Here is an 18,540-nt window from a genome sequence, read left to right on the forward strand (position 1 = left end):
TGTACACTGAACTAAACTTTAGAGTTTACATACATGTACCAAATTTGTTTTCACTCTCTAACTTTAAAACCCTTTGAGTTTGGGACAAACGGTGGCATCATTATTCACCAGTAATAGATGTCCTTGGAGGAACACTGTACATGTTAAACTTTCTAACACAATTCTTTATATAAGTTGAATATCACTTTTATTAGTTGTGTATCAGTAAAATTTCTGCCATCCATAGGTATAACTATAAGCCACAGTGAAATAACTTGATTCATTTAAAAATTGCACAGATTACTGTCATGCAGCGGGACCCTGTGATGGCGTTCATCAATTTCCTTTAGTTTTGATACTTTTCTGAGTTTTAGTTTTGCTATCATTGTGTGTGTTGATACCTAGCCCTCTTATTTGTTGTATTTACATAAAATCTACCCGGAAATGTGTTTTTAATTATAGCGAGGTGTGTTAAGATGTTAATATCAGTGACGATACACCAATGCTGCAGTCCGTACTATGATAGACGATTGAAATCTGCATGTTTCATTAAAATAAAACATTTTCAATACATTTCCCCAAAAAATAACACAATTTTCAAACGGAAAGATTTATATTCTTTTTTTTTTTTTGGCAGTTTCGATATTCCATTCCTGAGGCAGTATAATCGAAGACAAAATATGTTTCTAATGCCTGAGATCCCTTTTCCTTTTTGGCACTAAATAAATTCGCAGTGTATTCTAAATGCAACATCGTAGCAAAGCAATCCCCACCGTGCATCAAAACGCTATATGAATTACTGTCATGAAGGATTAATTGATGATGGAAAAGTAAACATATTTCATTTGCCTTTAATTTTAGGTCCTTGGTGTAGATTTTGAGTGCGAATTTTGGAAGCTTATAATTAGCAACGTTGCGAAGACAACGCGTTAAATTGTGGATGCATTGTCTTCTCTTGCTACTGTTTCGTATGTCCTTGGGTGAAATAAATAATAGATAATTCATTTTGTTATTTTTAATGAAAATGTATATGCAGAGGCTCAAATATTACAATTAAAACAATGTATTCGCAATACTTTTCATAGACCTTCATTGTACGGAAGATTGAACATAAAAAAGTGAACTACTTTTATGTATTATCTACTACACTATAACTTCATCATTTGTCTTTGTTGAGTCTACATTCTTTCTCCTTCCTACCTGAAATATTAAACATTTTTTGGCAGTTTTATCTCTTCATTCAATTGATACTGTTGGAAAGCACTGCTTATTCTGAAAGACAAATGTTAGATATTTTGTATGATGTTAAAAATATTTCAATACAATTCCCACCTTAACTACTAATTCTAGCATCGATCTTATCTTGTATGTACCTCATTTGATGAGTACAAACTTATCTACTATATACAACAACTGTGAATACTATTTTGAAAATAAAAAATGTTGATTTTTTCTATTTTCTTTTGTATTAATTACCAATTTTTTGTTTATTTGTAATAACAAGAAATAAACACCAAACTTGCTTAAATTGTAATAATTATCATGGCAAAATTATGTATACACCTAGAGTAAAATCGAAATAAATAAAAGGACAAAACAAAACTGAGATAGCTAAATACTTTCATTTTTTTATGAGATTTTCTGTCTGTTTTAGTGTTCTTTATTAAGTCTCCCAAACGAAGTTTGGGAAGACTTATTGTTTTTGCTCAGTTCTTCTTATTATTATTATTCTTCTTCCTCTTCCTCTTCCGCCGCTTTTAAATTTGAACTTGTACGCACCCGTTCTCCAAAACCGCTGGTCAGATTAACTTAGGGTTTCACAATATGTTAGACTAACATGTCTAGTGGTGCAATCAGGGTTTTGTTTGTGCAATGGGGTTTATTAAGGGGTACTTTGAGGGGTAAAAAGAAAAGAGGGTTTTACTATAGAACCCTATGGGATTTTATTTTTTAAAATTTTCAAATGATTATAAATTGAAAACCGTTTGTGATAGACACAATCTTTTTAATTGAAAATGTTCTAAATGATAAAACCCATTAAATGAAATACAGGGTTAGTCCCAAGGGGTCATCCCCACCCCCTGCCATTTAAGAAAGTTCTAATACCTTGTAAGTGGTCAAGATCCCCACCCCTAAACAATATATATTCTGGTTTGTCATGCTAAGATGGTTTGAATGATATACAGGGTTAGTCCCCAGGGGTCATCCCGACCCCCTGTCATTTGAGAAAGTTCTAATATCTTGTAAATGGTCAAGATCCCCACCCCTAAACCATATATATTCTGGTTTGTCATGCTAAGATGGTTTGAATAATATACAGGGTTAGTCCCCAGGGGTCATCCCGACCCCCTGCCATTTGAGAAAGTTTTAATATCTTGTAAATGGTCGAGATCCCAACCCCTAAACCATATATATTCTGGTTTGTCATGATAAAGTACATGAAATGAAATACAGGGTTAGTCCCCAGGGGTCACCCCCACCCCATGCCATTTAAGAAAGTTCTTATTTCTTGTAAGTGGTCAATATCCCCACCCCTAAACCATATATATTCTGGTTTGTCATGCTAAGATGGTTTGAATGATATACAGGGTTAGTCCCCAGGGGTCATCCCGACCCCCTGCCATTTGAAAAAGTTCTAATATCTTGTAAATGGTCGAGATCCCCACCCCTAAACCATATATATTCTGGTTTGTCATGATAAAGCAAATCAAATGAAATACAGGGTTAGTCCCCAGGGGTCACCCCCACCCCCTGCCATTTAAGAAAGTTCTAATATCTTGTAAGTGGTCAAGATCCCCACCCCTAAACCATATATATTCTGGTTTGTCATGCTAAGATGGTTTGAATGATATACAGGGTTAGTCCCCAGGGGTCACCCCGACCCCCTGCCATTTGAAAAAGTTCTAATATCTTGTAAATGGTCGAGATCCCCACCCCTAAACCATATATATTCTGGTTTGTCATGATAAAACACATGAAATGAAATACAGAGTTAGTCCCCAGGGGTCACCCCCACCCCATGCCATTTAAGAAAGTTCTAATATCTTGTAAGTGGTCAAGATCCCCACCCCTAAACCATATATATTCTGGTTTGTCATGCTAAGATGGTTTGAATGATATACAGGGTTAGTCCCCAGGGGTCATCCCGACCCCCTGCCATTTGAGAAAGTTTTTATATCTTGTAAATGGTCGATCCCCACCCCCAAACCATATATATATTCTGGTTTGTCATGCCAAGATGATTTGAATGATATACAGGGTTAGTCCCCAGGCATCACTAATGCATATAACTTTACCGGACCAAACTAATTTTCACTGGACTTTGCCCAATGTCAGGCGACCCTGGGAATTACGAATTATGGGAGCTTCGTTTGGGAGACATTGTAACAGCATCCTGTTACAATCATTTCTTGTTTTTTTTGTTTGTTTTGTTTTGTTTTGTTTTGTTTTGTTTTTTTGTTTTTTTTTTTTGGGGGGGGGGGGGGGTAGGGGTAGGGGTGAGGTTATTAATAATAAAAGACCAAACAACACAAAGAAAAATAGTAATCTATCTAGTTTATCGTTTCATTTGAACCTCACATGTTATACAGTTTACCTTGACCTTCTTACATTGAAGGAAGTATTTAACTTATAGATACAGTTATATGCCAAAAAAAAAGTGTATAAAGGATTTTTCTTGAATCATTTGGAAATGGCATTTTCTCAACTTACAGTGAAAGCTCAGACACCAGCTGTGTGTCAGTTCTGTGAAGAGTCGTCAGATATACGGTGGAAATGTATAAACTGTGATGTATTTATGTGTCAAATTTGCACAACAAAGATTCATAGAAAAATTAAATCAGCCGAAGAACATGAAATTTTAAATCTAAAAGATTGCGGAGGTATTGACGCTGCACAGACAATCCGAAAGGTTGATCTTCTGGACATGCCATGTACAATTCATAGAGGACAAAAGTATTGTGTATTCTGCATTGATTGTGAGAAACCAGTTTGTGCAAGCTGTTTAATAGAATCCCATCAAAAACACAATTATAAAACACTGAATGAAGTTTATGATACCACTATTTCTAAAATGAAAGAATTGCAAAATAAACTTTAATCCAGTCAAGAGTTTTTTGACAATGAAAAGGAAAGACTACAAAAACTGCTACTAGATAGTGACAAAAATTTCCAAGAAATAAAAAATAAAATTTTGTTAACTGAGAAGAAAATGACAGAAACCGTAACTAACTATGCAAAAGAACTTGTACAGGAACTTGAAACAATATGGAAGCCAACAGAAAATAAGATCAAAGCAGAATTGTCTGACATGTATAAGAATAAAGAAGACTTATCAAAGAGGGAAGAAAATTTGAAGAAAACCTTGCAGTCTCATCAAGCGTCTGACATTTTCTATTCAAGAAAATTGTTGGAAGAGACTTTGCCAAAAAATTCAGTGGAAACAATTAACTGCGACATTCTGAAAACAAAATTCATTTGTGGAAATATATTTGAAAAGCAAAACATAAGAAGAACAATATTTGGTGACCTTTATGCAGTTCCAAATTTAGAACTCGTCAAAAGCTATCAAAGTGATTTTCCAAATGAAATGAACATACTTCACTGTGATAGTAAAACGGCATTCATTACATGTCCTACTGAGGTAAAACTACAAAAAGTAAAATTTCAAGAAAATATAAATGTAAAAGTAGAGGAAGGCATTAGTTTATCAGCACTTAATATGGCAAAATTAAATAAAAATGACATTATTTTGTCAACAGGGGGAAGTGAACTACAAGTGTATTCAACTGATAAACAATTCAAACCATTTAAGCCTTTTTCTTCCTTAAAATCCATTAGTGTTCATGTTTCTAAAAACAATAAAATATTTGTGGGGTTGACTGAATGCTATCCTGTCACATATCCAGCTACTAAAGACAGTTTTAGAAGAGTTGTGGTTCTAAATCAGGACGGTAATAAACAACTTATCTATGAGTATGACAATGAAAACCAGAGACTGTTTACAGAACCATATAGAATCATAACCATGAATGACATAATTTATGTTATTGATTGTTTAAATAAACAGTGGGAAGGGAGGGTTTTGGGATTAGACTATGGTGGAAAAATACTGTGGACATATAAAGGTTGTGTTGTCGATTTTATAGAGATAGTAAAATTTTATCCTAGTGACATAGCAGCAACCTCTTCTGATATGATTTTAGTTTTAGATAAAAACAACCATGCTATACATATATTAAATTTTGCTGGGGAGGTTATTGCATGTTAGGCCATAAAACCACTGGGGATTGAATTACCACTTAGTCGTAGTATTGACAGTAATGGAATTTTGTGGATTGGCTGCAATACATGGCAAGCTGACAAAGATAGTAGGGCGAAAATATTTGCTGTAAAACTAGTTTAAGTTAAGCATGCATTGAAAATATTAATAAAGCATTATTTCATTGATTTCTTATATTATTTGATGGGGTTCGTGTTGCTAATTATTTAGTTTTCTATGTTATTAGTAGTTATCAAAGGTACCAGGATTATAATTTAATACGCCGGACGCGCGTTTCGTCTACATAAGACTCATCAGTGACGCTCAGATCAAAATAGTTATAAAGCCAAACAAGTACAAAGTTGAAGAGCATTGAGGACCCAAAATTCCAAAAAGTTTTGTATACTGTTGTTTGTCTTTTGATCTTTTTTTTGACATGGCGTTGTCAGTTTATTTTCGATTTATGAATTTGAATGTCCCTTTGGTATCTTTCGCCTCTCTTATACCAGATGAAATCGTCTTCAAATTTTAGAAAAATATATTGTCTTTTAGCAGAAACTTTCTACATGTTATAATCAGAAAGTTACAAAAAAAAATATTTATTTTCAACCTAATGAGTAATATTGATTGCTTAACGTGGTAAATATTCTTTTTTTGCAAAATGGGGCGACCTTTGTAAAGGATGGGAAATTAAGGCGACAGTAGTTTATCGATGTTCAAATCTCGAAAATCAATAAGAGACAAAAGAAGGTACCAAACAAAATGTGGGGGAATAGCAGTTTGAGAACGAGTGCGTCTGTTGCTATAGATGCACTACAAGCCATGCGAATTCACAGTCAAAATGAGGACACAATCGGTAAACAATCAAATGACTATACTGGTATCTAAAGGTCAAAGACTTCCAAAACATGTCGCTAGTAGGTTGATAACACTATGTATTGGGCAAACAAATCGTGAAGGTGACCGTAAAACTTTGGCAGTGTCGTTTTCATTACTCTATTGAAGCAGTTTGTGTGTAAGGAACACGCCCCTTTAAATAAAGTCCATAAAATGTGAATATATACGATTGTAACATACTAAATGATATATGTAAACGCCATACGATGGCACAGACGGTATGTTACAGTTGAGAAATTGGTGTTGTCTAAAATCCCCAACTGAAAAGTGTATTTTTGTACTTGACAATTGGTCACGTATGTCAAAGATTCTAGTTTGAAGTCTTCCGTCTGTGTCAATATCGAGGAAAAAGATCAAGATATGAAACAGACCTTCTACTTTCGGTAGTATCATTAATTTCAATTTCACTGGGATATATGTAAGCACTCATTGAAATATTGGTTATTGAGAGTGACAGATCATCATCAATATATCTGAAAGTGAAATAAAAGTGCTTTTCTTGGTGCTTTTTCTTTTTGTCTTTGAGAAGGTTCTGCTTCATATGTATACAAAAACAAGTCGCCCAATAGTGATGCACAATTAGTACCAATTGAAATACCGAATATCATTCCACCTAACGCGATAAATGTGTTGTCTGTCAAAAAGTCCAGCATTTGGACATTACCTTAGGTGTATTTGTTGTAGGAATCAGTGCGGTAAGATTTTTAATGGCTTACGTTTCCCATTTTTGTGGAAAAAAAGCTTTTTTTAACGTGACTATGTAGTTGATTTTTCAATTGCTTATGGGAAATAGTAGTGTTAAGCGAAGAAAAATCAAAGGTTAAAAAAAAAAAAAACTGAAAAATTGTAAAGATTGTGATTGAAGACTGAACTTTATATTTAGAAATTTTAAGAATCCAAATCTGATTGACACCGCTGGTTGAATATATTTCATAACGATATTTAAGATGGCCATCTGTTACCGTAGAATGGAAGAACTTTATAAAGATGTTTAGTCGAACATTTTGACGACCAAGCTATATATAATGCCTTAAAAGGATGTTTGTAAAGTTTATGTATCCTTCTTCATGTTAATACCAAAGGAGAGAAGGACGGATTTGTGATTTTCCAAAATCTCCTCTATCGTGAATGGTGTATAGCTAGCTATAGGTTTATGTGGGATTCCCAGTTTTGCTGTAAATTCCAAGTTCGCTAATGAGATATTCTGAAAAATGGTTTTTGCATATATAAAAATAATGTTGTTTGAGGCTTTGTCTGCTGGAACAATCACAGTTTTGCCGTGAAGAGAGGATAAGAGAGGCATGTGAGCTCATTGCACATCGTCGATTTTTAACGCGCTTCTGATTGCATGCCCGAATAGCTTTGATTATTCAGATGTGGTGACCAGTTTTGGTTTATATGGCTCGCGCTTTATGCATGTTCTGGCATAGTTCTCAACTGCATCCATCAGTAACCTGAAGATTTTTTTCCAGTTGATGGGTTGGGAAATTGGCTAACAACTCTTTAAGTTGTTGATTATTCAAAATAGACTTTCACTGGTAAAACACTCATTAAAGATACGAAGCTCATAATTTGATCTAATTAGACTCATCAGTGGCGCTCGAATCAAAACAGTTGCAAAGTCGAATAAAGTAAAAGAGTTTATAGAGAATAGGGGTAAAATTTTGCAGTGCAACAAGCCACTTCCTTTTTCCTAAATAGTTGTTGCAAGGGCTCTTTCATGTGCAAAGAGTGGCACTCTCCATACACAATGCAATTGATCGTAGCAAATATGTCAATCCTGGTTTTTTTCATTTAATATGAATATATCAACAAAGTTATAGGAAATCGTGAAAATCAATCGAGGCGAAGTCAGTTAGAAACGGATAGAAATCATCTGTGAAAGTTAGTTGGTTTACAGTAGGCGAATTTGAAAAATGACAAGTGAATGCGTACCTTCCTTTGAACCTATGGTTGACAATGTCTAGTCTTGACCTATTAGCATTTGCAATATTGTGCGAGAATATTCAAATTTATATATCAACTACAATGGATATTCTGGAAAATAAATGTGAAATAAAAACAAAATATTAATATTTTATTAAATAGCTGCAATGTAATTTAGATGGTGGTTTTCTTCAGCAAATTTCCAAGTGTATCCGAATTCTTCTAATTTTCAATGGTTTGGTGTCAGTCGCTATGCTTTTTCAGAGTGTAAATTGAAATTATAAGGGTTGATGTTGGTTACATGTTTATGGAATCAGGGAAAAGTCAAGGTATTTCGTTTGAGGATAATGAAGTTATGAAAAGACATGGAATTTTAATTATGCAAAAAAGACCTTGAAAATTCCCAACACTTCAAAAGTGGTACCTAAGCTGAAAAACATAGTAAACACAATTTATTTGGACCCTGGTGATTATTCAGAAGCGACTTATAGAAATCATCTTGTCTGTGCTCTCTACCTTTAAACCCCTAAGAGTTCTGTTTTCAAATTTTGCGTATTATTCACCACTACTAAAAGATGCACATGTGTTGTGTACAAAAAACATAAATTGGAAAGTCACAGTCAAAAACTAGGTTCACTTAGTTGCCCCTGTGAATATGTACAAAAATCGTTTCCACTCTAATTAAAGAGATTAAAACAGGAATCACAAAAACGAATATGAATATGTACAAATATAGTTTCTTCTCTCTGCTTTACATTTTGGGTTGGTTAAAGACCTTAGCATGATTATTCACAAATACAAATACCTGAAAGTGTGTTGTGTGCACACAATATTAAAACTGTTAGACCCAATTGTGAATAATTCATGTACAAATGTGGGTCCTGATGAAAACATCTCAATCTTTTCTTACTTTGCAGAATGCCTTTAGTAAGAATTCATAAAACTAAGTGTATCGTTAACTTTTTTACGCGTAACTATTCTGTATAATCTGAATTTTACATAAAGTTGTTCAAACATTTGGTATTTTAATCAACATTGCTATTAAGACGAAACAGCTTTCTTCAAGACATTTTACCTTATATATACTAGTCGGAGTTCCATCAGCAATTTTGGTTTCAACTCCAGATAAAACAGTACTTCATCAAATAGAAATAAAATCGACCACTTGAAAGAAAGTCGTTTTAATTTTGTTGTAAGCACTGTACAATAAGGAATCAAACAGTTTGATACAACAACAAATCATGAGATACAAAAGTATCAATTTTTTTAATAAGCTAATTCAAAAGAAAATGATGTTATACAAAATATCGCAGTTTATGAGACACAATGTTCGAAAAATAAAACATATTAAGGTCCTCAAAATATAAAAAAATACACTCAGTCTGGTAAATCAGGTATTTAATTTGCTGGTATAGTATACAATGATCTGGTTAACCCTTAAAGGTGTCTAATAACCTTAAATTGACTGTTCAGAATGCTGCCTTAATAGTTTTTTTTAAATAGATTTGTGTATATAGTTTTTGCTTCTAGTTATGGTTGGACTTTTGGAATGGGACAAAAATGTTCATGTTAGCAAACATTAGGCAAATCTTGATATAAAATCCACGTCTTTTTATGTCTTAAATGTGAGAATGAATGATTCATTTATGAAAAGCATGTTGAAGCGCACAGTATAAAAAAGAGTCTATGACAATTTTCTTCGATTAAAGCATATCGAACCACATTATTTAGTAATCTTACTTCAACCGGAAATGTCATCTAAATGTTACCCCTGATTTTGATTCACCAGATCTTTATGCATCATAGCAATAAGTGGGAGTAATTGTGAGACCTGATTTAATAAGCTTGTCCACACTGCAAGATCATAATAAGCAAAAACAATTTTTGTAGAAAAACAATGTAATTTAAACTCAATTTAATCAGAAAATACTGAAATAACACGCTTATATAGAAGTATATGTAAAATCAATGATCCCTGTAAAGAATTTGACAATGTAAAATTAAATTAAAGTAGTAATATGTCAGCACTCGTATAAACAACAAAATATTGATAAGATTAACAAAACATGTATGTCATGTACCAGGCATGGGGCGAATTACATTGCAATGTAATGCATTATATTACAATTACTTTGACCAAACCATGCATTATATTACAAATACAATTACATGCATTTATCAAAGTAATGCATTATATTACAATTACTTTTGCAAAGTAATGCCTTGAATTACACATTACATTTGAAAATTTTATTAGTGAATAGAAAAATTAAACATTTGGAAAAACAACTAGAAGTCACAAAAGATTCTAGCATATGCAGTAACTGTTCCATGAATTGAATATAAGTATACATGTAAAAAGTCTATTTAATTTGACTTTTACAATTTTTAATGATTTTAACTTAATGTTGACTTTACTTTTATAAATATATTTTTTGTTGTTGTTTTTTTTAATTTTAAACGAAATATTTAATTACTGTGAATTACTTCCCTAATTATAAAATAAACATAGACCTTAATTAATGAACAATTGTCTAAATGGTGAAAATATTGATTGTTAAACAAACTAATTAGTGTTTTATAACAAAGTTCAATTATCTTTTATCTAAGCAAAACAAAGATATTCTTTGATCTTATGACAACAATACAGCTATGCTTTTCAAATATCAATCTTTTTATGCAGGAAAATGTATGAAATAAGATGAAATAAAGAATATATTCTAATGAATAACATATACTTAGTTAATCAAGAAATCTTAAATTTGGTTTAGTTAAAACTCCAACAATATGTTAAAGATGTAGTATGTGAAAAAAGTAATGACATGTAATGCCATGTAATGCATGAAATTACACAACTTTTTGCTAAAGTAATGCATTATATTACAATTACATGTAATGCACAAATTGCTGCATTACGCATTACATGCAATTACTTGGAAAAATGTACTGCATTACCATGCATTACAATTACAAATTTGCATTACCCCATGCCTGTCATGTACTAAATAGTAGGGTACATGTTTTATATCAGTAACAACAATTCATCTTTGCCATCAGAAATTACTATGTTCTTGTACAGTAAAGTAAGGTTATTATTTCAAAAATTGGAGACAGAGTTCACCTTTATCTCATACATGATTTGTTTTAAACACTTTCACATTAGAAAACTTCATATTCATATTAAACATACTGTGTAAAGCATTAAAAGCTTATAGAATGAAATTACTCTTTTCAAAATATAAGAACATTGAACAGGAGGTTGATGGTTTGTCCACGATGGTAACACCAGCACAGTAGTCAGCACTCCTGCACTAAAATGGAATAACTGTCATTTTCTGTAATATACTGTTATACTGTTTTAAAATGTTTAATTATTCAAAACACCTAGGTGTTTATACCCACAGGCATAGATGGTCTTAGCACAATTTGGCAAAGATTTTGGGAATGTGGGGTTTTCAATGCTCTTGAATTTTTGCGTTCCAAATGATTTGCTTTTAGCGCCACTGTTGAGTCTTGTGTAGATGTAATGCACTTCTGACTATTATATTAAATAATAAGCCTAAGTATCTTTGATGAGTTTTTACAACTATCTGCAACCCTAATTTAAGTTATGATCACATTTCAGTTTGCTATATGTAGTCAGTAAAAGGTTAAATGATTATTGGTTACTTGCTTATCATCTTGAATCTTTTGAAGCATATACAGGACAAAAACAATAAAATTTGACGTACTACACTGAAAACTCACAAAATTATACTCCCTCCCTCACAGAAAGCAAAAGACTGATTTGATGAGGGAAACCCCAAAATAATTTAGATCAAAAAACAAAATGAGAGGTGGACAATACATTATATGATTAAGATTCAGAGAAAAGTTTCAATAAATTATATCAAGGTGTTTATGATGAATTGCTGAAACACAATGGATACCCCTAGATAAAGCAATAAATAGTTTGGTAAATAAGCAAGGGAGTGGTATCATATGGAGAGGATTTTGAGAAAGTTTCATTTAATTCTGATTAGGGGTTTAGGAAAAGCAGATACAAATGTTTAAGGTAGTAAGTTGATTATACTAAGTCCATGTCATAACAAAGTAAATCCTAAAAATCGTTCTGATGAAAAAAAAAATTATAGAAGATGCAAAAGTATAATGTGAGTAAGATTTCATACAAAATTCCAAAAAATATGCCAAGAGGTTCAGGAGCAATAAAGTACTAAAGTGGAACAAAGAACAGACAGACAGACTCCCTCATTACTATATATCATACACTTTAGAAAAATAGGGGTATAATAAAGAATATCAAATGTAGGTTCCACAAATGGGTCAACAAGGATCAAAAGCTTGAAATAATCAAAATTTGAACTGGCACTGGAAAGAGGGCTTTCAGGATGTAGACAGAAGTTTTGACTTACATAAGGCCACTTTTTGACACCTTATTGAGTTACTTAAACTAGACATTTTAGTAGTTATTAAATACAAGGCATCAAAACTGAGTCTAAATTCAGTTCAGATGGCCATATATATAAATTATTTAACAGAAATGAAGAATCATCAAAGCCAAAACCCGGTTAAATTATACAATTTAATATTTAAAAATTGTACTTTTAAATAATTTGGTAATTTGTCAATTTATCTGTATATTAAGGGTAAGGGAGATAACCATATATATTCTATATACAAGTTGTGCTCCTTCATCTTGATTTAATATGAGAACCTTCCTTTTTGAGTTTTAGATCAAATGAGGGAAGTTGAGTTAATAATTTACAAACAGAATAATTTAGATTATCTATAAGTAAATCTTCTTCTTAATTAACTAGGATAGTCAGTTCCTCTGCCGAGTTCTTTAGCTTCCTCAATTAATAAAACTGACTGCCTTGATAAAGCCAAGAGTGCTTCAGGCGGCATAAAACACCAACAATCAATTGTGGTATGAAGTAATTATTTAAAGGTTATTTTTATTCCAAAGTTACCGGAAGAAGATTTTATGTTAACCGACCAACCTCCAAATTTTCAAGGCTTTGTCTTTTATTAACACCAAAAATCAATTTGATAAACAAAATAACATTATATAATAAGGAGAAACTTGAAATAAAATGAATTTTAGAGGATTATGTGTTGACAATATTCATTATAAATATAAATGATAAAGTGGATTTTTTTCTATGGAAAACTAAAAAAAAATCAATCTTATCAAATTGTTAAATAGGAGGTACACAACTACATGGTGAAGTTGTTCTATTTTAACAGATTGCTTTCATATACTTTTATTACAGACAAAAGCAATATAATTCTTGAAACATAGATGAGGGGATAGGGACAAAATACCCGATAGATAAGAAATTAATAAGGCATAAAAAGCAAATCCTGCAAAAAAAACGATAGCAAATGCTAGTAAGTATTTCTTTTCAAGATTTTTAAATCATTAAGTTAAAACAAAAGCAACAGCTTATAATAAATATTTCAACTCCATGTTCATAATGGTGCAAATATAAAAAAACATATCTTACTTTGACTGAGGAAAATGTTTGCATGTAGTGTCAGAAAATATTGCATAATTTTGTTTTGTTTTTTTCAACTTTCAATGGCTTCAATACACTTTTGATTATGTTACATAATTTTACCAACAAAACTGTTTAATTGTGTTTCATTGAAACAAGAGCTCTCTGGATAGTATCCCTGTCTTCATCACTAGGATCTTTCTTCAGAAACAGTCCAAAGTGATGAATTACTTTCTTCAGAATTTCTTTCTTCTTGTATTTACTTTCTATGTGCATCATTCTTTCACAAACCAAGGCAAAGTTTCTGTGCCAGTAGTTAGGAACGTCAAAATGTCTCTTGATTGCTGAATCATTAAGCTGAAAATACACAAATGTATTTACAATCTTTTATCTTCATAAGTTTGTTCTGTAAAAATATATAAGTCATAGAAAACCAGAATGCACACGATGTCCTGCTTAGCATACCCCACATGTAAATCAAAGTATCTGATGACCGAAAGTACTTGTCTGACAAATCCAGGAAATGCTCATTTGTTACTAGTCATCACTGATCAGATGCTGTTAAGCCCTTTTCAACTGAGTTTTATAGTTTGTTGTTATGTTGTACTGTTACACCACTATTCCAGGTTAGGGGAGGGTTGGCGTCTTCAAACATGTTTAACCCCACCATATTCTATATGTGACTATCCAAAGTCGAGAGCCTGTATTTCAGTGGTTGTCGTTGGTTAGTGTCCGTCATATTTATTTTTCGTATATTGTTTTGTTTTAAAATAGGCCGTTAGTGTTCTCAATTGAAATGTTTCATATTTTTCATGTTGGGGCCTTTTATAGCCGACTATACAGTATGGAATTTTCTCATTGTTGAAGGTTGTACGGTTGCCTATAATTGCATCTCCTTATTTTTAAAAATATGAAGTTTTTCTGTTCAGCAGTAGTTGCGAAAAGTGTGAGGAATAATTTTAAATTCTTTCAACATATTGAAAAATTCAAATTATCAGCAAACAGGAAGAATGTGTCCGTTTAGTCTGAAAAATGCTCAGAGTATACAACTTATCCCTGTATACCAAGTATGATGTAATTCTCTTTAAAAAGTACTACGGGATGTGTGACCAATAATTAAAAATTCATCTTAAATATTGAAAATTTTTAAGTATCTACGAACTTGAAATGGTGTCTGACAGATCTAAAAAATGCTCACACATTGCAACTCATCAAGCATCATCAGATAAGTTACAAGTATTCTGTGAAGTAGTACTAAATAAATGTGAGAGGAAAATTTGAGCCATATTTTAAACGTGCTATTTCAAAAGGTACAAAAGCGCAGAAAGACTTTACTGTAAACATCATCCTGGCGCTGGGCAGATCAGTCTTTACTCATACACCTAAATGCCATGTTCTTAGTGGAAAAGCCGGCAATATCATTTTCCAAGTCTTTTAATTGACCTGGCTCAGGATAAAACTATCGACCTACTACACTCGAGGCAAGCACACTACAATATCCACCTGGCAGTTAAATAAAGGCAACCGTAGTATACCGCTGTTCAATAGTAATAATTCGATTATGCAAAACCATTTTCGGGTAAAAAATCAAAACCGGGGGAAACACATCAACTATATATATATAAAAGGAAAACAACGGAAACACTGAACTACAACAAAAGCAAACGCCAACATACATAGAAACGGACTGTGTGATAACAACTTCCGAATTCCTGACTTGGTACAGGACATTTCAAGAATAAATGGTGGGTTGAACCTGGTTTTATGGCTAGCCAAACCTCCCGCGTATATGGCAATGTTAAAAATACAGCTAAAATGGCAACACTACGTGACAGGAATACAGTATAAACAAACGCAAGTTAAAATATTCCTAGAGTGACGGTATACCATTAGATTTATTATAGATTATGGCTCTTATAGAATATCATTTTGTCAAATAAAAAAATTAGGGGCTTAAAAGTTAGTTATCCGGCTTTTCTTCAGCAGATGTTCATTACATATATACCGGGATATGCTGAAAACTCCGAGCTTTCTCAACAATGATTATATTTTTCCCCTTTTCAAAAACCTGCTCTGTATTTTAAAACGTATTCAACTTTATTAAACAGTGATAAACTATACTCTATGGCTATAACATTCAAAACCTCTTTTGTCCTGTGTATCTGTTTTCTTTCTACTTCATACCTGATATGAGGCTAATAAATATTCTGATTTCTTCCTTGTGCTTTTTGTTTTTTCAGCCATTTGATACATCTGAAAGGCACTGCTTATTCTAAAATAAAATAAAAGTGGATATGTAGTATTATGTAAAACAGTCACTTGTTTTTTAAATATTTTTGACAGTAAAGGCTATTTAGGAAAAAAAATAAGTGAATATCTAGCTTTCAAGAACTGCATTCAAAATACTAAAAGCATTATATGTAAGCAGCAATTGAACTCCTATATTTTGGGCATGAAATGAGTGGTTCATAAAGTTCATATACAGTAGCCTGTCAACTCTGAGGTTGTGAGTTTTGAACTCTTCTTATTGTGAGGTGTGTTTGATTCAGATCTTAATTGACAATGACTGCTAGTTTTTTGCCAAGATGGTTCTCTGGATTCCTCCACCAATTTAAACTGACCAGAATAATATTGCCAAGGTTGCCGAACTTTGAGCTAAACACCAACAAACACACAAGCTTCAACATTTTATATGTTCAACAATGGCTCAATAAATTTAGAAGTATTATAAAAAATCAAAGTGACATGTTTTAAAGTTTTTTTTATTATTTAACTTTCAATAGAAACATTCTATTTTGTTCAATTCCTTTCTGAAACAAAATTATGCATTTTTTAAGAAAGGTAGAATCACAAATTCATTTTTAAAAAACCCTGTCTCCCTCCTTTTACCATTACAAATGATGATTGGTTGGGGTCTCAAATTCAACCCTTTCTTTAACAGCACATTTTAATTTACAGAGTTTTAATTTGAAAATAACTTAAGACTATTTAATCATGAATTTACTGTACTGTCTATTTTTCTTCGTAAAAAGCAAACTACAGGCTTTAAAGAATCTTTGTGGCTCACCTGGATCTATGTTCATCTTCAACAATTGCCACTCTCCAACATTTTTGACTAGAATTCAGGACTAAAATTTCTTTTTTGTTGATCTTGTATTGTTGAATTTGTATTGCTGATAGTTTTTTCAGTTTACAGTTTCTCTCTATTTACTATAGCTTTTGTCAAAAATGGGTAAAAAATACCTGTGAATGCCAATAACTCTCATAAGAATTGGACTGAAATTTTCGGCTTTGTTGATATTTGTTGATCATGTCTTGCTTATTATTTTTGTCAACCCTGCAACATTTTGTTGTGAAAGCGAGAAATAGATATTCTACATTCAATATGTGGAAGAGGTGTCAACATTTAGGTTCGGTCTGTGGTTCAAATTTTTGTACACGTAAATAAATTTGTCAAACTTTCATGGAATTTTATTTACTCTGACAGAAGCTTTTTCATCATGATTCAGTGTGAATTTGATTTTTTTCCCTTTCTTTTTATTTTTAGTATTTTACAGATAAATGGACTATGTTGTATTTTTCGCAGTTAAGAATAAGATAGTCAAAGGTTTAAATTTTTCAGACATCAATTACTTTGTCAAACCTAAATGGAATTTATGAAACTTGTTCAGAAACTTTTATATGATCAAAAAACAGTATCCTCAGTAAAAATATTTTTTTGAAATGATAAAAGAACTTAGAACTTTGCAGTAAACATTTAGCTTCAGTCTGGGGTTAAAGTTTTTTATACATCAATAACATTGTTAAAACTTTGTAGAATTTTATGAGACTTTGGCAGAAGCTTTTATATAATTAAGAGATAATGTCGGATAAATATTTTAAAAATGAAGTTTTCATTTTCCCTTTTTGTAGGTCTTGATTTGTTGATCATTTTAATATTGACAATTTTTTCTTTTTCTATTCTAGTCTTTGCGGAAAAGCATAAAAATAGGTAAAAAAAATTTCATTTAAGGGTGTTTACTCCTATTGGCAATTTTGCCCATTCTTACATAATTGTAGATCTTGTCCTGTTTATCACGTTTGCTCTCAAAAGTTTCTGGCTATTGATTATATTTATCAAGATAATATGCAAAAAATTGTAAAAATCATCATTAAAGGGCAATAGCACCTACCAGAAGTTGTCTAAATGTTTTGATATAAATGGAGTGCATGAAAGTCTCAACATTCTGAGACACAAAAAAAAACATGACACAAAACTAAGTTTCGGATTAAAATATGAATAAATGATTTCACTACTTCATCTCTTGATAATGAAAATTCCTAAAATTTTCTTTTAACAGATACAGACTGTTACAGTGTATTATCTACATTAAATATCTAGTTTATCTATCCATTTGATACGCATATAAATATATTTTGTACAAAGTTTAACTTCTATTTAGTAATATGCATTAAAAGTGCAAAAAAGACTTTCTGTAATCAGTACGAAATGGCATCTTTGCAACCAACAGAGGAAGCTCAGACACCAGCCTTGTGTCAGTTCTGTGAAGAGTCCTCAGATATAAGATGGAAATGTATAAACTGTGATGTAGTCATGTGTCAACTTTGTGCATCAAAAATTCATGGTAAAATAAAAGGGTCTGGAGAACATGAGATTTTAGATCTGAAAGACTGTGGAGGTGAGGATGCTGCACAGTCAATCCGCAAAGTGGGTCTTCAGAACATGATATGCACAATTCATAGAGGACAAAAGAACTGTGCATTTTGTATAGACTGTTCCCAACCAGTTTGCATGGATTGTTTGATAGATTCCCATCATAAACATAAATATAGAAAACTGAATGAAGTATATGATACCACTATTTTGGAAATGAAGGAATTACAAAATAAACTTGAATCTTGTCTTCAATTTTTTTGCATTGAAAAAAGAAAGTCTAGAAAAACTTCTCCTAGATGGTGATAAAAATTTCCAAGAAGTAA

The 18,540-nt window shown here is 32.0% G+C and overlaps 1 protein-coding gene across 1 annotated transcript in view; it reads left to right on the forward strand.

The window, feature by feature from the left end:
- The window catches only part of LOC127698801 (uncharacterized), a 34,680-nt gene extending 26,520 nt beyond the window's left edge, over positions 1–8,160 (forward strand). Inside the window, exon 6 of the transcript XR_007980957.1 lies at positions 8,104–8,160. The gene's annotated coding sequence lies outside the window, so the exon portion shown is untranslated. The remainder of the gene's footprint in view (positions 1–8,103) is intronic.
- The last annotated feature ends 10,380 nt before the right edge of the window (positions 8,161–18,540 follow it).

The sequence above is a fragment of the Mytilus californianus genome, unplaced genomic scaffold (assembly GCF_021869535.1).
Source record: "Mytilus californianus isolate M0D057914Y unplaced genomic scaffold, xbMytCali1.0.p SCAF_4, whole genome shotgun sequence".
NCBI lineage: Eukaryota > Metazoa > Mollusca > Bivalvia > Mytilida > Mytilidae > Mytilus > Mytilus californianus.